This window comes from Schistocerca cancellata, chromosome 12 (genome assembly GCF_023864275.1).
Source record: "Schistocerca cancellata isolate TAMUIC-IGC-003103 chromosome 12, iqSchCanc2.1, whole genome shotgun sequence".
Lineage (NCBI taxonomy): Eukaryota > Metazoa > Arthropoda > Insecta > Orthoptera > Acrididae > Schistocerca > Schistocerca cancellata.
Genome location: NC_064637.1, coordinates 47,974,623 through 48,000,385, shown reverse-complemented (window position 1 = coordinate 48,000,385; position 25,763 = coordinate 47,974,623). Strand labels below are relative to the sequence as shown.

At 46.8% G+C, this 25,763-nt stretch overlaps 1 protein-coding gene and 1 pseudogene across 1 annotated transcript in view; both read left to right on the top strand.

The window, feature by feature from the left end:
- Positions 1-25,763, top strand: part of LOC126109440 (uncharacterized) — an 841,290-nt gene that overhangs the window by 87,464 nt on the left and 728,063 nt on the right. The gene's annotated exons all lie outside the window — the stretch shown is intronic.
- LOC126109959 (5S ribosomal RNA) lies at positions 18,893-19,010 on the top strand (annotated as a pseudogene).

Here is a 25,763-nt window from a genome sequence, read left to right as displayed (position 1 = left end):
CTCTAGATTGCGGCTTGTTGGTCGAATCCTGAAGCGATGCAGTTCTGTGACAAAGGAAATTGCTTACAATACATTAGTTCGTCCAGTCGTATTGTTCGTCTGTGTGGGTCCCTTACCGGTTGGGTCTGATTCAGGAGATTGGGAAGGTTCAGAGAAGAATGGCAAGTTTCGTGATTGGTACATTTAGCCATCGCGAGAGCGTTACAAATCTCACAGATAGTTTGAAGTGGGACACACTTGCAGATAGACGGCGCGCTAAAACGGAAGGGGCTGCTCGCTAAATTCCGAAATCCGATATTCGCCGAGGATGTAGAGCATATATTATTACCATCAACTTTCAAATCGCGCAATGATCACCATTCAAAGATAAGGGAAATTAGAGCTCGTACTGAGGCATTCAGACAGTCGTTTATCCCTCGCGCGATCAACGAGTGGAACAGAGAGGGCACAATATGACTTTGGCGCAAATTGTGCCCTCCGCCACACACTGATTGGTGGCTAGTGGAGTATATACACTACTGACCATTAAAATTGCTACACCAAGAAGAAATGCAGGTGATAAACGGGTATTCATTGACAAATATATTATACTAGAACTGACATGTGATTACACGCAATTTGGGTTCATAGATCCTCAGAAATCAGTACCCAGAACAACCACCTCTGACTGTAATAACGGTCTTGATACGCCTGGGCATTGAGTCAAACAGAGTTTCGATGGCGTGTACAGGTACAGCTGCCCATGCAGGTTCAACACGATACCACAGTTCATCAAGAGTAGTGACTGGCGTATTTTGACGAGCCAGTTGCTCGGCCACCATTGACCAGACGTTTTCAATTGGTGAGAGATCTGGAGAATGTGCTGTTCGGGGCATCAGTCGAACATTTTCTGTATCCAGAAAAGCTCCTACACGACCTGCAACATGCGGTCGTGCATTATCCTGCTGAAATGTAGGGTTTCACAGGGATAGAATGAAGGTTAGAACCACGAGCCGTGACGCATCTGAAATGTAACGTCCACAGTTCAAAGTGCCGTCAATGGGAACAAGAGGTGACCGAGACGTTTAACCAATGGCACCCCATACCATCACGCCGGGTGATACGCCAGTATGGCGACGACGAATACACGATTCCAATGTACGTTCACCGCGATGTCGCCAAACACGGATGCGACCATCATGATGCTTTAAACAGAACCTGTATTGATCCGCAAAAATGACGTTTTGCCATTCGTGCACCCAGGTTCGTCGTCGAATACACCGTCGCAGGCGCTTCTGCCTGTTATGCAGCGTCAAGGGTAACTGCAGCCGTGGTCTCCGAGCTGATAGTCCATGCTGCTGCAAACGTCGTCGAACTGTTCGTGCAGATGGTTGATGTCTTGCAAACGTCCCCATCTGTTGACTCAGGGATCGAGACGTGGCTGCACGATCCGTTACAGCCGTGCGGATAAGATGCCTGTAATCTCGACTGCTATTGATACGAGGCCGTTGGGATCCAGCACGGCGTTCCGTATTACCCTCCTGAACCCACCGATTCCATACTCTGCTAACAGTCAATGGATCTCGACCAACGCTAGCAGCATTGTCGCGATACGATAAACCGCAATCCTGATAGGTTACGATTCGACCTTTATCAAAGGCTTAAACGTGATGGTACGCACTTCTCCTCCTTAGACGAGGCATCACAGCAACTTTTCACAAGGCAACGCCGGTCAACTGCTGTTTGTGTATGAGAAATCGGTTGAAAACTTTCCTCATGTCAGCACGCTGTAGGTGTTGCCACCGGCGCCACTCTTGTGTGAATGCTCTGAAAAGCTAATCATTTGCATATCACAGCATCTTCTTCCTGTCGGTTAAATTTCGCGTTTGTGGCACGTCATCTTCTTGGTGTAGCAATTTTAATGGCCAGTAGTGTATCTAGATGTAGACTGTGGCTCTGAGGCTGTAATCTACATCTACATCTACATCTATACTCCGCGAGCCACCTTACGGTGTGTGGCGGAGGGTACTTATTGTACCACTATCTGATCCCCCCTTCCCTGTTCCATTCACGAATTGTGCGTGGGAAGAACGACTGCTTGTAAGTCTCCGTATTTGCTCTAATTTCTCGGATCTTTTCGTTGTGATCATTACGCGAGATATATGTGGGCGGTAGTAATATGTTGCCCATCTCTTCCCGGAATGTGCTCTCTCGTAATTTCGATAATAAACCTCTCCGTATTGCGTAACGCCTTTCTTGAAGTGTCCGCCACTGGAGCTTGTTCAGCATCTCCGTAACGCTCTCGCGCTGACTAAATGTCCCCATGACGAATCGCGCTGCTTTTCGCTGGATCATGTCTATCTCTTCTATTAATCCAACCTGGTAAGGGTCCCATACTGATGAGCAATACTCAAGAATCGGACGAACAAGCGTTTTGTAAGCTACTTCTTTCGTCGATGAGTCACATTTTCTTAGAATTCTTCCTATGAATCTCAGCCTGGCGCCTGCTTTTCCCACTATTTGTTTTATGTGATCATTCCACTTCAGATCGCTCCGGATAGTAACTCCTAAGTATTTTACGGTCGTTACCGCTTCCAATGATTTACCACCTATGGCATAATCGTACTGGAATGGATTTCTGCCCCTATGTATGCGCATTATATTACATTTATCTACGTTTAGGGAAAGCTGCCAGCTGTCGCACCATGCATTAATCCTCTGCAGGTCTTCCTGGAGTACGTACGAGTCTTCTGATGTTGCTACTTTCTTGTAGACAACCGTGTCATCTGCAAATAGCCTCACGGAGCTACCGATGTTGTCAACTAAGTCATTTATGTATATTGTAAACAATAAAGGTCCTATCACGCTTCCTTGCGGTACTCCCGAAATTACCTCTACATCTGCAGATTTTGAACCGTTAAGAATGACATGTTGTGTTCTTTCTTCTAGGAAATCCTGAATCCAATCACAAACCTGGTCCGATATTCCGTAAGCTCGTATTTTTTTCATTAAACGTAAGTGTGGAACCGTATCAAATGCCTTCCTGAAGTCCAGGAATACGGCATCAATCTGCTCGCCAGTGTCTACGGCACTGTGAATTTCTTGGGCAAATAGGGCGAGCTGAGTTTCACATGATCTCTGTTTGCGGAATCCATGTTGGTTATGATGAAGGAGATTTGTATTATCTAAGAACGTCATAATACGAGAACACAAAACATGTTCCATTATTCTACAACAGATTGACGTAAGCGAAATAGGCCTATAATTATTCGCATCTGATTTATGACCCTTCTTGAAAATGGGAACGACCTGCGCTTTCTTCCAGTCGCTAGGTACTTTACGTTCTTCCAGCGATCTACGATAAATTGCTGATAGAAAGGGGGCAAGTTCTTTAGCATAATCACTGTAGAATCTTAAGGGTATCTCGTCTGGTCCGGATGCTTTTCCGCTACTAAGTGATAGCAGTTGTTTTTCAATTCCGATATCGTTTATTTCAATATTTTCCATTTTGGCGTCCGTGCGACGGCTGAAGTCAGGGACCGTGTTACGATTTTCCGCAGTGAAACAGTTTCGGAACACTGAATTCAGTATTTCTGCCTTTCTTCGGTCGTCCTCTGTTTCGGTGCCATCGTGGTCAACGAGTGACTGAATAGGGGATTTAGATCCGCTTACCGATTTTACATATGACCAAAACTTTTTAGGGTTCTTGTTTAGATTGTTTGCCAATGTTTTATGTTCGAATTCGTTGAATGCTTCTCTCATTGCTCTCTTTACGCTCTTTTTCGCTTCGTTCAGCTTTTCCTTATCAGCTATGATTCGACTACTCTTAAACCTATGATGAAGCTTTCTTTGTTTCCGTAGTACCTTTCGTACATGATTGTTATACCACGGTGGATCTTTCCCCTCGCTTTGGACCTTAGTCGGTACGAACTTATCTAAGGCGTACTGGACGATGTTTCTGAATTTTTTCCATTTTTGTTCCACATCCTCTTCCTCAGAAATGAACGTTTGATGGTGGTCACTCAGATATTCTGCGATTTGTGCCCTATCACTCTTGTTAAGCAAATATATTTTCCTTCCTTTCTTGGCATTTCTTATTACACTTGTAGTCATTGATGCAACCACTGACTTATGATCACTGATACCCTCTTCTACATTCACGGAGTCGAAAAGTTCCGGTCTATTTGTTGCTATGAGGTCTAAAACGTTAGCTTCACGAGTTGGTTCTCTAACTATCTGCTCGAAGTAATTCTCGGACAAGGCAGTCAGGATAATGTCACAAGAGTCTCTGTCCCTGGCTCCAGTTCTGATTGTGTGACTATCCCATTCTATACCTGGTAGATTGAAGTCTCCCCCTATTACAATAGTATGATCACGAAACTTCTTCACGACGTTCTGCAGGTTCTCTCTGAGGCGCTCAACTACTACGGTTGCTGATGCAGGTGGTCTATAGAAGCATCCGACTATCATATCTGACCCACCTTTGATACTTAGCTTAACCCAGATTATTTCACATTCGCATTCGCTAATAACTTCACTGGATATTATTGAATTCTTTACTGCTATAAATACTCCTCCACCATTGGCGTTTATCCTATCCTTGCGGTATATATTCCATTCTGTGTCTAGGATTTCGTTACTGTTCACTTCCGGTTTTAACCAACTTTCCGTTCCTAATACTATATGCGCACTATTTCCTTCAATAAGAGATACTAATTCAGGAACCTTGCCCTGGATACTCCTGCAGTTTACCAATATTACGTTAACTTTTCCTGTTTTTGGTCTCTGAGGACGGACGTTCTTTATCAACGATGATAATGTCCTCTCTGGTAAGCCGTCAGGTATTTTATCGTTTCGCCCAAGGGGGGGTCCCTCTAACCTAAAAAACCCCCGTGTGCACGCCACACGTACTCTGCTACCCTAGTAGCTGCTTCCGGTGTGTAGTGCACGCCTGACCTGTCTAGGGGGGCCCTACAGTTCTCCACCCAATAACGGAGGTCGATGAATTTGCAACCATTATAGTCGCAGAGTCGTCTGAGCCTCTGGTTTAGACCCTCCACACGGCTCCAAACCAGAGGACCGCGATCGACTCTGGGCACTATGCTGCAGATATTAAGCTCAGCTTGCACTCCGCGTGCGATGCTGATTGTCTTCACCAAATCAGCCAGCCGCTGGAAGGAACCAAGGATGGCCTCAGAACCCAAGCGGCAGGCGTCATTCGTTCCGACATGTGCTACTATCTGCAGCCGGTCACACCCAGTGCGTTCAATAGCTGCCGGAAGGGCCTCCTCCACATTACGGACGAGACCCCCCGGCAAGCACACCGAGTGCACACTGGCATTCTTCCCCGACCTACCCGCTATTTTCCTGAGGGGCTCCATAACCCGCCTAACGTTGGAGCTCCCTATAACTAATAGGCCCGCCCTCTGTGACTGTCGGGACCTTGCCGGAGAATCGGCCACTGGCCCAACAGGCGAGGCATCCTGTGGTGGCTCGGAAACGATGTCATCACCACTAGGAAGCACCCCGTACCTGTTGGAAAGGGGTAAGGCAGCTGCCACGCGGCCAGATCCCACCTTCGCCTTTCGGCCAGGCACGCGAGAGCCCACCACTGTCCGCCATTCACCCTGGAGTGATGGCTGACCGGTAAGATGCTCACTGCCGGAAGACGCAGCGACATCAGGGGTTCCATGTGATTCCAAGGCCACCGAAGTAGGCATAGGTCTCACCACAGTTGCCCCAACGCCACTACGAGCCGCCTGCGCCTCGAGCTCGATGAGCCTAACAGACAAAGCCTCCACCTGCCCCCGAAGAGTGGCCAATTCTCCTTGCGTCCGCTCACAACAACCACAGTCCCTACACATGACTATGTTTACCCTACCCTATACGGTGACAAATTCCCAAGATAATCTTCTGATGAGCTACTCTGATAATCAAGAAACACTCACTGAAATACGAGACGCGAAAACTACGCTAGGTTTTCCCAGAAAAACTATTTAAAAGCTAAGCGCAGCAAATAAGTACAAAAACGCTTTATACAAACAGTACTCGCTGCTGCTGGTGCTCTCGCTGTCACAAGACAACTGCTGATTCAAGTGACTAGTGGCTAACGGCCGCGAAACAAACAAATGACGGTTTTAGGGCGCTTTCTGTTCTAAACGATCAAGAAAACACTAAGAAATCTAACACGAAAACTACGTAAAGTTTTATCAAGAACTGTTAGTTACTATGCAGAGCAGATAAACACAAATAGAATCCCTTCCTTAGTGGAAGGTCGTAAACAAAATGCAAAATAAACGCTTTATACAAACAGTGGCGCTTTACCCGCAGTTTGACAAATTTTGCTGGCAGGAGTTGGTCGTAGGCAGCCAGTCACATTGCGTCAAGTCCCATTGAACGCCGCGCCCACCTGTTTGGCACGTGTGGGATTCTGCCAGACCGGTGCTGCGTGCTCTGCTGCAGGGAAGCGCAGTGCCAGGGCAGACGTCGGAGGAGTTTGGTTGTGAGCCACCACACCATAATACAGGGTCTTTCAGAATCAGTATACGCATTTTAAGGCTTAGCAGCATTTGTTACATTCACCTTACAATTATAAACAATACGTCAAATGAAAGAGCAACGCAAACAGTTTTCTTATGTACCTGTGTGCAAAGGGAAGAGTATGAAACGACGAAGTGTGTCTGAAGAGCGTTTCAAACGAATGCTTCAAATGGCTCTGAGCACTATGGGACTTAACATCTGAGGTCATTAGTCCCCTAGAACTTAGAACTACTTAAACCTAACTAACCTAAAGACATCACACACATTCATGCCCGAGGCAGGATTCGAACCTGCGACCTTAGCGGTCTCGCGGTTTCAGACTGAAGCGCCTAGAACCGCTCGAAAAATCATTTCGGGAGGCTATTCATTAATTAGGAATTCCAGTGATAGCTCTGGGAGACTTTTAAGAAGACGCTTACACCTATATCCTTGTACACTGAAGCGCCAAAGAAACTGCTATAGTCATGGGTATTCAGAGAGATGTCAACAGACAGAATACGGCGCTGCGGTCGGCAACGCCTATATAAGACAGCAAGTATCTGGCGCAGTTGTTAGATCGTTTACTGCTGCTACAATGGCAGGTTATCAGATTTAAGTGAGTTTGAACGTGGTGTGATATTCAACGCAAGAGCGATGGGAGACAGCATCTCCGAGGTAGGGATGAAGAGGGAATTTTCCCGTACAACCATTTCACGAGTGTACCGTGAATATCAGGAATCAGGTAAAACATCAGATCTCCAACATCGCTAAGGCCAGAAAAAGATCCTGCAAGAACGGGACCAACGACGACTGAAGACAGTCGTTCAACGTGACGGAATTCCAACCCTTCAGCAAATTGCTGCAGATTTCAATGCTGCGTCATCAACAAGTGTCAGCGTGCGAACCATTCGACGAAACATCATCGATATGGGCTTTCGCAGCCGAAGGTCCACCCTTGTACCCTTGATGACTGTACGACACAAACATTTACGCCTCGCCTGGGCCCGTCAGCCCCGACATTGGACTGTTGATGACTGGAAACATGTTGCCTGGTCGGACGAGTCTCGTTTCCAATTGTATCGTGCGGATTGACGTGTACGGGTATGGAGACAATTTCGTGAATGGATGGACCCTGCATGTCATCAGGAGTGCTCTGTAATGGTGTGGTGCGTGTGCAGTTGGAGTGATATGGGACCCTTGATACGTCTAGATACGATTCTGACAGGTAACACGTACGTAAGCTTCCTGTATGATTGCCTTGACCCATTCATCTCCATTGTGCATTCCGACGGACAATTCCAGCAGGCCAATGCGACACCCCACACGTCCAGAATTCCTACAGAGTGGCTCCAGAAACACTCTTCTGGGTTCAAACACTTCCTCTGGCCACCATACTCCCCAGACATGAACATTATTGAGCATATCTGAGATGCCTTACAACGTGCTGTTCAGAGATCTCCACCCCGTCGTACTTTTACGGATTTATGGAGAGCCCTGCAGGATTAATGGTGTCAATTCCCTCCACCAGTACTTCAGACATTAGTCGAGTCCGTGCCACGTCGTGTTGCGGCACTTCTGCGAGGGCTATAGACGATATCAGGAAGATGTACCAGTTTCTTCGCCTCTTCAGTCTAGTTTGCAGCTCTAAAGCTTACAGACTACGATTTACGTGGCAACTTTCCAAACGAAATTTTGCTGCATAACGATAAAGATTTTCTGGGTCGTGCCGTCTTCATCGATGAATCGACATTTCACGTAAGTGGAAACGTGAAGACTCATAGTATGCGCATCTGGGGATTAGCAGATCACGACGAGTTGGTACGGTTGCAACGAGACTCCCCTAAGTTGATTGTTTTTTTTTGTGCCATATCCCAGCGGAAAGTCTGTTGGCCTCTCTCTTTCGGTGAAGCGACTGGTGGTTCTTACCTTGACGCTCTAGAACCGTGCCTCTTCCCTCAGTTGGAAGAAGCTGAAACAGAACTGTATTTGGCACCAAAGTGGTACGCGCTGTTTCTTCAGTTGGAAGAAGTGGAATCGCATAATTTTACACTCCTGGAAATGGAAAAAAGAACACATTGACACCGGTGTGTCAGACCCACCATACTTGCTCCGGACACTGCGAGAGGGCTGTACAAGCAATGATCACACGCACGGCACAGCGGACACACCAGGAACCGCGGTGTTGGCCGTCGAATGGCGCTAGCTGCGCAGCATTTGTGCACCGCCGCCGTCAGTGTCAGCCAGTTTGCCGTGGCATACGGAGCTCCATCGCAGTCTTTAACACTGGTAGCATGCCGCGACAGCGTGGACGTGAACCGTATGTGCAGTTGACGGACTTTGAGCGAGGGCGTATAGTGGGCATGCGGGAGGCCGGGTGGACGTACCGCCGAATTGCTCAACACGTGGGGCGTGAGGTTTCCACAGTACATCGATGTTGTCGCCAGTGGTCGGCGGAAGGTGCACGTGCCCGTCGACCTGGGACCGGACCGCAGCGACGCACGGATGCACGCCAAGACCGTAGGATCCTACGCAGTGCCGTAGGGGACCGCACCGCCACTTCCCAGCAAATTAGGGACACTGTTGCTCCTGGGGTATCGGCGAGGACCATTCGCAACCGTCTCCATGAAGCTGGGCTACGGTCCCGCACACCGTTAGGCCGTCTTCCGCTCACGCCCCAACATCGTGCAGCCCGCCTCCAGTGGTGTCGCGACAGGCGTGAATGGAAGGACGAATGGAGACGTGTCGTCTTCAGCGATGAGAGTCGCTTCTGCCTTGGTGCCAATGATGGTCGTATGCGTGTTTGGCGCCGTGCAGGTGAGCGCCACAATCAGGACTGCATACGACCGAGGCACACAGGGCCAACACCCGGCATCATGGTGTGGGGAGCGATCTCCTACACTGGCCGTACACCACTGGTGATCGTCGAGGGGACACTGAATAGTGCACGGTACATCCAAACCGTCATCGAACCCATCGTTCTACCATTCCTAGACCGGCAAGGGAACTTGCTGTTCCAACAGGACAATGCACGTCCGCAGGTATCCCGTGCCACCCAACGTGCTCTAGAAGGTGTAAGTCAACTACCCTGGCCAGCAAGATCTCCGGATCTGTCCCCCATTGAGCATGTTTGGGACTGGATGAAGCGTCGTCTCACGCGGTCTGCACGTCCAGCACGAACGCTGGTCCAACTGAGGCGCCAGGTGGAAATGGCATGGCAAGCCGTTCCACAGGACTACATCCAGCATCTCTACGATCGTCTCCATGGGAGAATAGCAGCCTGCATTGCTGCGAAAGGTGGATATACACTGTACTAGTGCCGACATTGTGCATGCTCTGTTGCCTGTGTCTATGTGCCTGTGGTTCTGTCAGTGTGATCATGTGATGTATCTGACCCCAGGAATGTGTCAATAAAGTTTCCCCTTCCTGGGACAATGAATTCACGGTGTTCTTATTTCAATTTCCAGGAGTGTATTTGGGTACAAGACGGTGCGCCTCCTCACCGGCATAACTTGGTACGCAGTTTCTTAAACGGCACTGTACCCGACCGCTGCATCGGCCTCAACGGGCCGGACGATAGAGCTTGTTTCGCATGGCATCCACGTTCACACACGATCTCACGTCGTGCAGTTTTTGCCTTTTGGGCTTCACGAAGAGGATAATGTGTGTGTGCCTCCGCTACCAGCTGATGTACCCGAGTTTAGAAACAGCATTGTTGCAAAAGTTATTCCAGAAACACTGATCAAGGTTTGGGAAGAGCTCGCCTGTGGACTGTGTGTGTGAGACAAACGATGCTCGCATTGAACACGTTTGAGAAAAACTGTTTGAAGGGATGTCTGATTTGATGTATTGTTTGTAATCCTGAGTTTGGATGTAGTAAACACCCCGTACTCCATATGTTACAACTATGGGGTCTAGTGTAGCAGGGGATACAACCCGTCGGCTTTGAACAATGACGTCACAAGTCGCCAGAGAGCATGTATTACAAAGATGAAAGAGCTGAGGAGAATGTTGAGAAACAAAGGAGTGCGAGAGAGATAAACTTTATTTCACATACGTAAGGGCCAGCAGTATTTTCACGTTAACGATATCGCTTGTTTGTATCTTAGTATTTCTCCGCAAAATACAATGGAAAGAAATGAATGAAATTACTAGCAAAGAATACATCACGTTACATGTAAGTCAGTTGTATCTCGAAACTCTTTCGAACTGTATTGCTTAAGTGCAGTACGGGATACAAGTTCAGCGTAGTCGATTTCTTAGTTTCAACTAGCATTGCTGTCCTGTTCTTCACCTGACCGATGTATCCTCCGCTTCAGTAAACCCTAAGTGGAACACGGGATACAAATTGTAGATCTACATCTACATCTACATCCATACTCCGCAAGCCACCTGACGGTGTGTGGCGGAGGGTACCTTCAGTACCTCTATCGGTTCTCCCTTCTATTCCAGTCTCGTATTGTTCGTGGAAAGAAGGATTGTCGGTATGCCTCTGTGTGGGCTCTAATCTCTCTGATTTTATCCTCATGGTCTCTTCGCGAGATATACGTAGGAGGGAGCAATATACTGCTTGACTCTTCGGTGAAGGTATGTTCTCGAAACTTCAATAAAAGCCCGTACCGAGCTACTGAGCGTCTCTCCTGCAGAGTCTTCCACTGGAGTTTATCTATCATCTCCGTAACGCTTTCGCGATTACTAAATGATCCTGTAACGAAGCGCGCTGCTCTCCGTTGGATCTTCTCTATCTCTTCTATCAACCCTATCTGGTACGGATCCCACACTGCTGAGCAGTATTCAAGCAGTGGGCGAACAAGCGTACTGTAACCTACTTCCTTTGTTTTCGGATTGCATTTCCTTAGGATTCTTCCAATGAATCTCAGTCTGGCATCTGCTTTACCGACGATCAACATTATATGATGTGCTGTTTATTTCGTCTCCGCTATTACTAACATAAAGTAGGATCAGTTTATTCTATCTCGTGAGATTTTTTTTTAAAAAAGCCAAAAAACACTTATCAGCTACTGAAGCATCTGTATCTTAGGATCAGTTTATTCTATGTCGTGAGATTTTTTTAAAAAAAGCCAAAAAACACTTATCAGCTACTGAAGCATCTGTATCTCCTAATGGGTTTTTTTTAAAAAAAAATCTCACGAGATAGAATAAACTGATACTAAGATACAGATGCTTCAGAAGCTGATAAGTGTTTTTTGGCTTTTTTTTTTTTTAAATCTCACGAGATAATATAAACTGATCCTAAGATACTGATGCTTCAGTAGCTGATAAGTGTTTTTTGGCTTTAAAAATAAATCTCACGAGATAGAATAAACTGATCCTACTTACGAATAGGTGCAAATACACGTACGTTACATTTGCAACCTCTGAATAAGAAACAAACAATTAACTTAATTAAATCACACGTTTAATGATTTAGCGAATATCAAGCGATCGCTTTTAAATTCACATTCAATTATTTTAATGATAGCGCTTATTAGAACACAGAACTGCTTTATTATCTATGCCTCGAAGTGAAGACATTACTATCTATGACTAAGGAATGACGTCATTGTTCAAAGCCGACGGGTTGTATCCCCTGCTTCACTAGACCCCAACTATGTTACAGAAATTTCTTCAACTGAGCTACTGGAAGGCGACGTATGTTCTTTGCCCGAGTTATTGTTACAGAACCCGTAAATGAAGAGTGGAGTTGCAGATCAGCAATTTATCGTAGATCGCTGGAAGAACGTAAAGTACCTAGCGACTGGAAGAAAGCGCAGGTCGTTCCCATTTTCAAGAAGGGTCATAAATCAGATGCGAATAATTATAGGCCTATTTCGCTTACGTCAATCTGTTGTAGAATAATGGAACATGTTTTGTGTTCTCGTATTATGACGTTCTTAGATAATACAAATCTCCTTCATCATAACCAACATGGATTCCGCAAACAGAGATCATGTGAAACTCAGCTCGCACTATTTGCCCAAGAAATTCACAGTGCCGTAGACACTGGCGAGCAGATTGATGCCGTATTCCTGGACTTCAGGAAGGCATTTAATACGGTTCCGCACTTACGTTTAATGAAAAAAATACGAGCTTACGGAATATCGGACCAGGTTTGTGATTGGATTCAGGATTTCCTAGAAGAAAGAACACAACATGTCATTCTTAACGGTTCAAAATCTGCAGATGTAGAGGTAATTTCGGGAGTACCGCAAGGAAGCGTGATAGGACCTTTATTGTTTACAATATACATAAATGACTTAGTTGACAACATCGGTAGCTCCGTGAGGCTATTTGCAGATGACACGGTTGTCTACAAGAAAGTAGCAACATCAGAAGACTCGTACGTACTCCAGGAAGACCTGCAGAGGATTAATGCATGGTGCGACAGCTGGCAGCTTTCCCTAAACGTAGATAAATGTAATATAATGCGCATACATAGGGGCAGAAATCCATTCCAGTACGATTATGCCATAGGTGGTAAATCATTGGAAGCGGTAACGACCGTAAAATACTTAGGAGTTACTATCCGGAGCGATCTGAAGTGGAATGATCACATAAAACAAATAGTGGGAAAAGCAGGCGCCAGGTTGAGATTCATAGGAAGAATTCTAAGAAAATGTGACTCATCGACGAAAGAAGTAGCTTACAAAACGCTTGTTCGTCCGATTCTTGAGTATTGCTCATCAGTATGGGACCCTTACCAGGTTGGATTAATAGAAGAGATAGACATGATCCAGCGAAAAGCAGCGCGATTCGTCATGGGGACATTTAGTCAGCGCGAGAGCGTTACGGAGATGCTGAACAAGCTCCAGTGGCGGACACTTCAAGAAAGGCGTTACGCAATACGGAGAGGTTTATTATCGAAATTACGAGAGAGCACATTCCGGGAAGAGATGGGCAACATATTACTACCGCCCACATATATCTCGCGTAATGATCACAACGAAAAGATCCGAGAAATTAGAGCAAATACGGAGACTTACAAGCAGTCGTTCTTCCCACGCACAATTCGTGAATGGAACAGGGAAGGGGGGATCAGATAGTGGTACAATAAGTACCCTCCGCCACACACCGTAAGGTGGCTCGCGGAGTATAGATGTAGATGTAGATACTGTTTCGTTGTCTGCTGGCTGCAGATTTTATCGCTTGCTCTCGAGTGGCGAGTTCTAGTCATGCAGTTAGACACTTCACTGTAGGCGACCTGTTCTTACAGCAAGCTGGAAAAATAACCAGTAGGAAAGCGAATCAACAAGTGAAACAGGTAATTGTGTGATTTTTCTCCTTCGCTGGTAAAAAAAAAAGTAAATGTCGTGTGACTAGGGCCTCCCGTCGGGAAGACCGTTCGCCGGGTGCAAGTCATTCGGTTTGACGCCACTTCGGCGATTTGCGCGTCGATATGGATGAAGCGGAGAAAATCTCCGACCCAGCCGGGAATCGAACCCGGGCCCTTAGGATTGACATTCTGTCGCGCTGACGACTCATCTAAAATTTAAACTTAATCCGTATGTAATATTGTATTCAAACCAACGTAAATGGCCTTTTATTTGGTCTATAAGATTAAAGGTACGGTTTTGTTGAGAATTCTTTTTTTGAATTACCTTTTGCTTGATATTACTAGAAGACTTCCCCAAGAATTCCCTCTTTGCCTGTGTTAGTCGTCTTTATGTCCTCCTCGTTTCCTCGGTCATAAGTTATTTTGCTTGGCACCTAAGAGAATTCGTTCACATCATCTCCTTCGTGTTTCCCAATTTTGGTGTTAACTTTATCCTTAATCTCATTTCGTACTTATTACACTTCTCATTCCATTGAGCACGTTCTCTAATAGTGTTTCACTGTCACTGACGATAGCAATGCTATCATTGATACCCATTCACGTTGAATTTTAATTCTACTCTTGAATTTTTTTTTATATCCATCATTGCGTCTTTGGTTGGTTGGTTGGTTGTTTGGGGAAGGAGACCAGACAGCGTGGTCATCGGTCTCATCGGATTAGGGAAGGATGGGGAAGGAAGTCGGCCGTGCCCTTTCAGAGGAACCATCCCGGCATTTACCTGGAGTGATTTTATGGAAATCACGGAAAACCTAAATCAGGATGGCCGGACCCGGGATTGAACCGTCGTCCTCCCGAATGCGAGTCCAGTGTCTAACCACTGCGCCACCTCGCTCCGTCATTGCGTCTTTGATTTATAGAGCGAACGTTAGTAAAGAAAGACTCTCGGCTTAATAAGCACTTGTTTTTTGAAATACTATTGTAACATACACTGATCAGTCAGAACATTGTGACCTGCTACCTGACAGCCGGTATGTCCACCTTTGGTACGGATAACAGAGGCGACGTGTCGTGGCATGGACGCCCTGGTAGGTCGCTGGAGAAAGTTCGCACCACATCTGCACACACGTGTCGCCTAATTCGCGTAGATTCCGCGGAGGGGAGCTGATGAGCTCTGACGCCACGTTGAGTCACATCCCAGATAAACTAATGTAAATGTCGTGTGACTAGGGCCTCCCGTCGGCTAGACCCTTCGCCGGGTGCAAGATCTGCGACCCAGCCAGGAATCGAACGCGGGCCTTTAGGACTGACAATCTGTCGCGCTAACCACTCAGCTACCGGGGGCGGACACGTCCCAGATGTCTTCGATCGAGTTCAGATATGGCAGACTGGAGGACCAGCACATGAACTGCAACTCGCCACTGTGTTCCTCGAGCCACTCCATCAGACTCCTAGCCCTGTCACATGGCGCATTGTCGTGTTCGAAGACAAAAATGCCACAGCCGTCGGGAGACATGATCGTTCTGAAGGGATGTACGTGGTGTGCAACAAGCGTGCGATATTCCTTGCCCGTCACGCTGCCTTGCACTAGCTCCACTGGATCCTCAGATGCCCCTGTGAATGTTCCCCAGAGCATAATGGAGCTGCCCCCCGGTTTTGTACGTCCCATAGTACAGGTGCCAAGGAGATGACCGCCTCGAAGACGACGGATTCGGACCCTCCCATTGGCATGATGAAGATGGTATCTGGATTGATAAGACCGTGCGATGCTCTGCCACTGCGCCTACGTCCAGTGCCGATGGTCACGTGCCCATTTCAGTCGTAGTTGGCGATGTCGTGGCGTTAAGACTGGCACATGGTCGGGTCGTCTGCTGCGGGGGCCCATCGTTAGGGGTATCTGGATTGATAAGACCGTGCGATGCTCTGCCACTGCACCTACGTCCAGTGCCGATGGTCACGTGCCCATTTCAGTCGTAGTTGGCGATGTCGTGGTGTTAAGACTGGCACATGGTCGGGTCGTCTGCTGCGGGGGCCCATCGTTAGGGGTATCTGGATTGATAAGACCGTGCGATGCTCTGCCACTGCGCCTACGTCCAGTGCCGATGGTCACGTGCCCATTTCAGTCGTAGTTGGCGATGTCGTGATGTTAAGACTGGCACATGGACGGGTCGTCTGCTGCGGGGGCCCATCGTTAGGAGTGTTCGGTGTACTGTGTGTTCAGCCACACTTGTACTCTGCCCAACTTACAAGTCTGACGTTAGTTCTGCCACAGTTCCCTGTCTGTCCTATTATGCCAGTGTGCCCAGCCTACGACGTTCTACATCTGTAATGAGGCGCGGCCACCCAACCGCAGGACGTCTGAACGCGGTATCACATTGGTTTCGCCACGTGTTGAAGACACCACAGCACTCCTCGAACACCTGAAAAGTCATTCGGTTTCCCAAATGCTCGTGCCGAGCCCCCAGGCCATTACAATCTGCACACCACGGAACTGCTGAAGCGTCTTAACAGATCTCTGTTTGCAATGCGAATTTTGTCAGACATAGGGGATATAAACATGAAAAAGCTGGCATACTATGCTTACTTTCATTCCATAATGTCATATGGGATTATTTTTTGGGGTAATTCATCAAGCCAAGCTAAAGTTTTCCGGGCACAAAAACGTGCAGTAAGAATTGTATGTGGTGTGAACTCAAGAACATCCTGCAGAAGCCTGTTTAGGGAACTAGGGATACTAACTACAGCTTCGCAATATATTTATTCCTTAATGAAATTTGTCATTAAAAATATATCACTTTTTCAAACCAACAGCTCAATTCATGGAATCAATACTAGAAATAAGAATGATCTTCACAAGGATTTAAAGTCACTTAGTCTTGTACAAAAAGGTGTGCATTATTCAGGAACACACATTTTCAATAACTTGCCAGCAGCCATAAAAAGCTTAACAACCAATTAAGTTCAGTTTAAGAGAAGCCTAAAGGATTTATTGGTGGCCAACTCCTTCTACTCCATTGATGAATTTCTTAGTAAAACCAACTGATTTGTATATAAGTACAACATAACTTCTGCACAATTTCAGTGCAGTAATGTGTTCATTGAAAATTTGTGTGTGTGTGTGTGTGTGTGTGTGTGTGTGTGTGTGTGTGTAAGTATAATCTAACTTCTGCACCATTTCAGTGCAGTAATGTGTTCATTGTAAATAAGTATTACAGTAGTTGTATTACATGTTTATTACCTTATAAATAAATAAATAAACTTTTTTTATTTTAAATTCAGTGCATTAGTATTTGTAAAATGACTCTTAGTGTTCATTAAAAAATGACGATCATTCCACTTGGGACCTGTGGAATGGTACATTCGCTTATTTGTTTTAGTTGTAAATATTTGTCATGTATTGTTGTTTTTCTGACATGTTCCACATCCTGGAGGACCTCCTCACTACGGATCAATTGGAATGAAAGTAAATCTAATCTAATCTGCTCTCAGTCAAAATCAGATAGCGCGTCTGCCCCATTGTAGACACGGACAGCACGCTGACTGATACTACGTGCCCCGTGTGTCTGTCTGACTAGCAGTCATTCCTGGCCAGGTGACGCTGTTATCGCCTAGATGGGTTTATATCGATAGTAGGTCGGTGTTGATAATGCTCTGACTGATTTCCATCTCCTTCTTTGTTGTCGATGTATGTTGCGCTTCCCTCATACTCGGTATGCGTGAACATAATGACATCTGTTGGCCCACTTGTACCTTGTTTATTGAGTACATAATATACACATTATCACTAGTAGAAGCCGACCTCGGGGAAGATCAGTTTGGATTCCGTAGAAATACTGGAACACGTGAGGCAATACTGACCTTACGACTTATCTTAGAAGAAAGATTAAGGAAAGGCAAACCTACGTTTCTAGCATTTGTAGACTTAGAGAAAGCTTTTGACAATGTTGACTGGAATAGTCTCTTTCAAATTCTAAAGGTGGCAGGGGTAACTTACAGGGAGCGAAAGGCTATTTACAATTTGTACAGAAACCAGATGGCAGTTATAAGAGTCGAGGGACATGAAAGGGAAGCAGTGGTTGGGAAGGGAGTAAGACAGGGTTGTAGCCTCTCCCCTATGTTATTCAATCTGTATATTGAGCAAGCAGTAAAGGAAACAAAAGAAAAATTCGGGGTAGGTATTAAAATCCATGGAGAAGAAATAAAAACTTTGAGGTTCGCCGATGACATTGTAATTCTGTCAGAGACAGCAAAGGACTTGAAAGAGCGGTTGAACGGAATGGACAGTGTCTTGAAGAGAGGATATAAGATGAACATCAACAAAAGCAAAACGAGGATACTGGAATGTAGTCGAATTAAGTCGGGAGATGCTGAGGGAATTAGATTAGGAAATGAGACACTTAAAGTTGTAAAGGAGTTTTGCTATTTGGGGAGCAAAATAACTGATGATGGTCGAAGTAGAAAGGATATAAAATGTAGACTGGCAATGGCAAGGGAAGCGTTTCTGAAGAAGAGAAATTTGTTAACATCGAGTATAGATTTAAGTGTCAGGAAGTCATTTCTGAAAGTATTTGTGTGGAGTGTAGCCATGTATGGAAGTGAAACATGGACGATAAATAGTTTGGACAAGAAGAGAATAGAAGCTTTCGAAATGTGGTGCTACAGAAGAATGCTGAAGATTAGATGGGTAGATCACATAACTAATGAGGAAGTATTGAATAGGATTGGGGAGAAGAGAAGTTTGTGGCGCAACTTGACCAGAAGAAGGGATCGGTTGGTAGGACATGTTCGGAGGCATCAAGGGATCACCAATTTAGTATTGGAGGGCAGCGTGGAGGGTAAAAATCGTAGGGGGAGACCAAGAGATGAATACACTAAGCAGATTCAGAAGGATGTGGGTTGCAGTAGGTACTGGGAGATGAAGAAGCTTGCACAGGATAGAGTAGCATGGAGAGCTGCATCAAACCAGTCTCAGGACTGAAGACCACAACAACAACAACAAGTCTAGGGGATTGATGACCTTAGATTTTAAGTCCCATAGTGCTTAGAGCCATTTGAACCATTTTGACGTTTCGTTTATCGCGTCACATGTGAATCTGCGAATTAGTGTTTTCTAGTTCCCATATGTTGGTCAACGGCCTTGCCGCAGTGGTAACACCCGTTCCCGTCAGATCACCGAAGTGAAGCGCTATCGGGCTGGGGTAGCACTTAGATGGGTGACCATCTGGTCTACCGAGCGCTGTTGGCAAGCGGGGTGCACTCAGCCCTTGTGAGGCAAACTGAGGAGCTACTTGACTGAGAAGTAGCGGCTCCGGTCTCTGAAACTGACATTCGGCCGGGAGAGCGGTGTGCTGACCACATGTCCCTCCATATCCTCATCCAGTGACGCCTGTGGTCCTGAGGAAGACACGGCGGCCGGTCGGTACTACTGGACCTTCAAAGCCTGTTCTGGAGGAGTTTCAGTTTTTTTTTAGTTCTCATATGTTACAGACAGCATTTGCCTCCGCCCGATTGCGCTAAACCAGCTGGTTTATCAGTGGGGTACATCATTGTTTTGTGTCACGTTGCGTTGGCCTCTGATGTATAAATCCGGTTAATGACGTTTGTTCATATTGAAGCCCAGTTTGCGACAGGATACTTTCTCTCGACACAGTATTGTCTCCCCACTTTCCACACTTCGCTGATTATGTGATTTTTTTTTCTTTTTCTTTAAGGTAGTTTCCCGTATATCGCTCCCTCTGTAACCCATCAGCGATGAGCTCGCGGAAATTTGCCGCTTCACACTGAGCGATGCGGGTAGCCTAGTTTATTTTGCACTGAGTTAACCCTTTTTGTTAGATCTGATCGTAAAACTACGCTTTGCATAAACTAAAAGTGAGTCCAAGTAATACCACTGTAGATACAGATGTAGGTCACGCCGTCAAAAGTCTTACTTCTCTTTTAAAAGACGTAGCCTTGAGCAGCGGTTCCAACCTGTGGATTCACGACAAAGTGTTAACGGGTAGGGAACACGCGAGTCTAAGACTGTGAGGCGCACGTTTTGGTGGAAGTATACCGCACCGAGGGAAGTCGTCTGCAGCGTGTGTAGTAGCGTGTTGTCACGTTTCGTGAGTAACACAGCTACAGCCGCGTGGTCTTCGGTGCCTTGCCACGGTTCGCGCGGCTCCCCCCGTCGGTTCGAGTCCTCCCTCGGGCATGGGTGTGCGTGTTATCCTTAACGTAAGTTAGTTTAAGTTAGATTAAGTAGTGGGTAAGCTTATGCACCGATGACCTCAGTCTGGAACCGCGCGACCGCTACGGTCGCAGGTTCGAATCCTGCCTCGCCCATGGATGTGTGTGTTGTCCTTAGGTTAGTTAGGTTTAAGTAGTTCTAAGTTCTAGGGGACTTATGACCTCAGCAGTTGAGTCCCATAGTGCTCAGAGCCATTTGAACCGATAACCTCAACAGTCTGGTCCCATAAGAAAATGGTTCAAATGGCTCTGAGCACTATGGGACTTAACTTCTGAGGTCACCAATCCCCTAGAACTTAGAACCACTTAAACGTAACTAACCTAAGGACATCACACACATCCATGCCCGAGGCAGGATTCGAACCTGCGACCGTAGCGGTCGCGCGGTTCCAGACTGAAGCGCCTAGAACCGCTCGGCCACCACAGCCAGCGGTCCCATAAGAGCTTACCACAAATTTCCAAATTTTCCAACACGGCCATGCTATCACCACTTCTCTCTCACTCCCCACAATATAACTCCTTCTCACCCACACTGCTCCCTTTACTATTACCGCTCTAGGGTAGATCGCAATATGATGGTTGCACTGCGCCGGAGCGAACGCGCGAAAGCGGGCAAGAGTTCTCTCTGGTGTAGACACAAGGCGCGCCTCAGCAAACGGCATTCGTTAGTGTTCGTTCGTGTTCCGCTGTTTGTCGGTGTTTTAGCGAACCGCCAAAGGAACATCGCCCCCTCTCCACTTCGCCGCTAGCAGTTACAGAACGTTTTCGTCTGCTGTCTTGTCTGCTTCCGTTGCTGACACGAGTTGCGTGAGCAGTGGTGTGGTCTGAAGAATACCTAGTGTTGATGCCACAAGAATGTAAGTATTGTACGCGCTTATGGGCTGGAAGTGATCCCAGTCGAATGCTTTATAGTCCAAGAACTAATAAAAAATAATCCAGAATTGTTTATCATAACAGAAGAATCGATTCAAAAATATCAAGCCGACAATAAAATAGATAAACATGGCAACTGGCCAGAGTTATCTGCAGGCATTAATAATGCTGCACGAAAAATATTTGCGTCTATCAAAAGTGAAAAGAATATATGGTGGAATGCAATATGTGAATGAGCTTTAACAGAGAGGAACATAAAACGGAAAAAAATGGAAATGCCCGAGAAAAATTGAACAGTATGATCAATTCAAGCCGCAAATACAGGAACCAGCAAAGATAATTAGAAGGAGTAACAGAGGTTTTGAAAAGTGGAAACTTGCAGAAATTGAGGAAAACTTTATTAAAAACTAAAAAAAGGCTATGAGCATTATGGGACTAACATCCGAGGTCATCAGTCCCCTAGAACTTAGAACTACTTAAACCTAACTAACCTAAGGACATCACACACATTCGTGCCCGAGGCAGGATTCGATAATACTAAAGTTGAAGAAAAAACTGACAGAGAAGTGTTTAGTGAAAAGGTACTGATATGGAAGGATTCCAAGGTAAGTGAGTGAAAAAAACTGGTGTGAAGTAATCAGAGCACAGGGAGCAGAGGTGAAAGAGTAGTCAAAGGAAAGAAGAGAATAACGAATTGGGGTTGGCACGTGGTTCTTTGTTGGCCCATACGAGGAAGGGGAAAAGACCGTAACGTAAGAATTAATCGAACAATCGATTATGAGGATTCAGTTCATCGATATGAATCAGCGACTGGTGTAAACAATCGAAATGGCCTCGCATCTCGGTCGCCTATCGCCACAGAGAAGTAGAATAGCCGCCAGACGACCTCGGCGGGTCCACGAGGCTGCGTTCGCTTCCCCCCCTCCACTCGCACTCACGACTTCCCCCACCCGGTCACCCCTCCCCCCACCACTCGGGCTGTCTCACGCGTGGCCCGCTGTCGCACATCTGGCTGCTCAGTAGCCGCCAGGCATCTGGAGTATGCGGTGCGTTGTCCGTGGTTGCGTGTTGCGGCGTTCACAGTCTCGCGTGTTCCGCGGTGCAGCAAGTGACAACCCCAGCCCGCCCTGTGTTATGTCAGCGGCACCGTGATGGCTACGCTGCACGGACCCGGCCATCGGAAGCAGACGGTTTGCCGACGCTGCGAGGATTTCAAGAGGTCCGCTTTTTTTCGTCTGTGTAACTCTTTCTTGATAACCACCTAAGTTTGGTTTTGAACCTCTGGCATCAGCCATGTTTCGGGGCTGTGTTGTGTATTTAAAAAGTCAGTGTCACATATTTATGCAGGAGGTAGTACTGGTCAAAACTAGAAGAAAACCTCCTACAATAATACACTGAGGTATCAAAGGTCATGGGATAGCTCCTAATCTCGGACCTCTATTTGCTCCGGCATGTACCTGACAAGTTGTTGCAAGCTCCCTGCAGAAATATTGAGCCATTCTGAAACTTCCTGGTAGATTAAAACTGTGTGCCGGACCGAGACTCGAACTCGGCACCTTTGCCTTTCGCGGGCAAGTGCTCTACCAACTCAGCTACCCAAGCACGACTCACGCCCCGTCCTCACAGCTTCACTTCTGCCAGTACCTCGTCTCCTACCTTCCAAACTTTACAGAAGCTCTCCTGCGAACATTGCAGAACTAGCACTCCTGAAAGAAAGGATATTGCGGAGACATGGCTTAGCAACAGCGTATGGGATGTTTCCACAATGAGATTTTCACTCTGCAGCGGAGTGTGCGCTGATATGAAACTTCCTGGCAGATTAGAGCACTTATGCGCGAAAGGCACAGATCCCGAGTTCGAGTCTCGGTCCGGCACACAGTTTTAATCTGCCAGAAAAGTTTCATATCAGCGCACACTCCGCTGCAGAGTGAAAATCTCATTATTGAGGTATTCTGCCCTCTATAACCGCCCATAATAGCGGAAGTGTTGTCGGTACAGGATTTTGTGCGCGAACTGACCTGTCGATTATACCCCATAAATGTGTCATTGGATTCATGTCGGGCTATCTGTGTGGTCAAATCATTCGCTCCAATTGTCTAGAATGTTCTTCAAACCAGTCGCCAACATTTGTGGCAGGGTGACATGGCGCATTGTCATCGATAAAAGCCGGCCGAAGTGGCCGTGCGGTTAAAGGCGCTGCAGTCTGGAACCGCAAGACCGCTACGGTCGCAGGTTCGAATCCTGCCTCGGGCATGGAGGTTTGTGATGTCCTTAGGTTAGTTAGGTTTAACTAGTTCTAAGTTCTAGGGGACTAATGACCTCAGCAGTTGAGTCCCATAGTGCTCAGAGCCATTTGAACCATCATCGATAAAAATTCCATCGTTGTTTGGGAGCATCAAGTCCATGAATGGCTAGAACTGAAGTAAACGGACATAATCATGCCGGCCGGTGTGGCCGAGCGGTTCTAGGCGCTACAGTCTGGAACCGCGTCACCGCTACGGTCGCAGGTTCGAATCCTGCCTCGGGCATGGATGTGTGTGATGTCCTTAGGTTAGTTAGGTTTAAGTACTTCTAAGTTCTAGGGGACTGATGACCTCAGACGTTAAGTTCCATCGTGCTCAGAGCCATTTGAACCATTTGGCAGGATTGTAGGCACTGCCATGTCGGTCTTGACGAACCCAGGCGAGGCGTAAAACTTTGTGTCGTGCAGTCATCAAGGTACACAAGTGCGCCTTCGTCTCCGAAAGTCCATATCGATGATGTTACGTTGAAAAGTAGAAATGTGCAGCAGTTTGCGGAAGGGTTGGACTTCCGTCACGGTGAACGATGCTCTTCAGCCGTCCTTGGTCCCGTTCTTGCAGGATCTTTTTCCGGCAGCAGCGATGACGGAGATTTGATGTTTTACCGGATTCCTGATATTCACGGTACACTGGTGAAATGGTCGAACGGGAAAATTCGCACTTCATCGCTACCTCGGAGATGCTGTGTCCCCATCGCTCGTGCGCCGACTGTAACACCACGTTAAAACTGACTTAAATCTTAATAACCTGCCACTGAAGCAGCAGTAACCGATCTAACAACTGCGCCAGACACTTGCTGTCGTATACAGGCGTTGCCGACGGCATCGCCATATTCTGCCTGTTGACGTATCTCTGTATTTGAATACGCATGCCTATACCAGTTTCTTTGGTGCTTCAATGTTCAAGGATGTAGTTATAAGCGTCTCCTTAAAAGTCTCTCAGAGCTAATTAATGAATAGCCTCCCGAACTGATTTCTCGATGCAAGGCGGAACAGACTTTCACTCGTTCCCGAGCGGTCCTAGGCGGTCGCAGGTTCGAATCCTGCCTCGGGCATGTATGTGTGTGATGTCCTTAGGTTAGTTAGGTTTAAGTAGTTCTAAGTTCTCGGGGACTGATGAGCTCAGAAGTCCCGTAGTGCTCAGAGCCATTTTTGACATAATCATTTCCAGTCACTGATCGGTTCAGTTCGACCAGAGAAGCTAGTCCCTTCCATGTAAACACATCCACACCGGTATGGAGCCACCAGCAACTTGCACAGTGGTTGACAACTTGGGTCCATAGCTTCGTGGGGTCTGCGCCGCACTCGAACCGCGCCATCAACTATTACCAACTTCAGTCGGAACTCATCCGACCAGCCCACGGTTTTCCACTCGTCTAGGATCCAATCGATATGGTCAGGAGCCCAGAAGAGGGAGTGTCATAGGACCGTTGCTATTCACAATATACATAAATGACCTGGTGGATGACATCGGAAGTTCACTGAGGCTTTTTGCAGATGATGCTGTGGTGTATCGAGAGGTTGTAACAATGGAAAATTGTACTGAAATGCAGGAGGATCTGCAGCGAATTGACGCATGGTGCAGGGAATGGCAACTGAATCTCAATGTAGACAAGTGTAATGTGCTGCGAATACACAGAAAGATAGATCCTTTATCATTTAGCTACAAAATAGCAGGTCAGCAACTGGAAGCAGTTAATACCATAAATTATCTGGGAGTACGCATTAGGAGTGATTTAAAATGGAATGATCATATAATGTTGATTGTCGGTAAAGCAGATGCCAGACTGAGATTCATTGGAAGAATCCTAAGGAAATGCAATCCGAAAACAAAGGAAGTAGGTTACAGTACGCTTGTTCGCCCACTGCTTGAATACTGCTCAGCAGTGTGGGATCCGTACCAGATAGGGTTGATACAAGACATAGAGAAGATCCAACGGAGAGCAGCGCGCTTCGTTACAGGATCATTTAGTAATCGCGAAAGCGTTACGGAGATGATAGATAAACTCCAGTGGAAGACTCTGCAAGAGAGACGCTCAGTAGCTCGGTACGGGCTTTTGTCAAAGTTTCGAGAACATACCTTCACCGAAGAGTCAAGCAGTATATTGCTCCCTCCTACGTATATCTCGCGAAGAGACCATGAGGATAAAATCAGAGAGATTAGAGCCCACACAGAGGCATACCGACAATCCTTCTTTCCACGAACAATACGAGACTGGAATAGAAGGGAGAACCGATAGAGGTACTGAAGGTACCCTCCGCCACACACCGTCAGGTGGCTTGCGGAGTATGGATGTAGATGTAGAAGAGGCGCTGCAGGCGATGTGCTCCTAGCAAAGACACTCATGCGGGTCGTCCGCTGCCGTAGCTCAATGACGCCGTATTTCGGCCGCACAGCCCTAACGGGTACGTTCGCCGTGCGTCCCACAGTGATTTCTGCGGTCATTTCAAGCTGCGTTGCTTGTTTGTTAGCACTGACAAATCTACGCAAACGCCGCTGCTCACGGTCGTTAAGTGAAGTCCGTCGGCCTCTGCAGTGTCCGTAGTCATAGGTAACACCTGAAATTTGTTATTCTCGACACATTCTTGACACTGTGG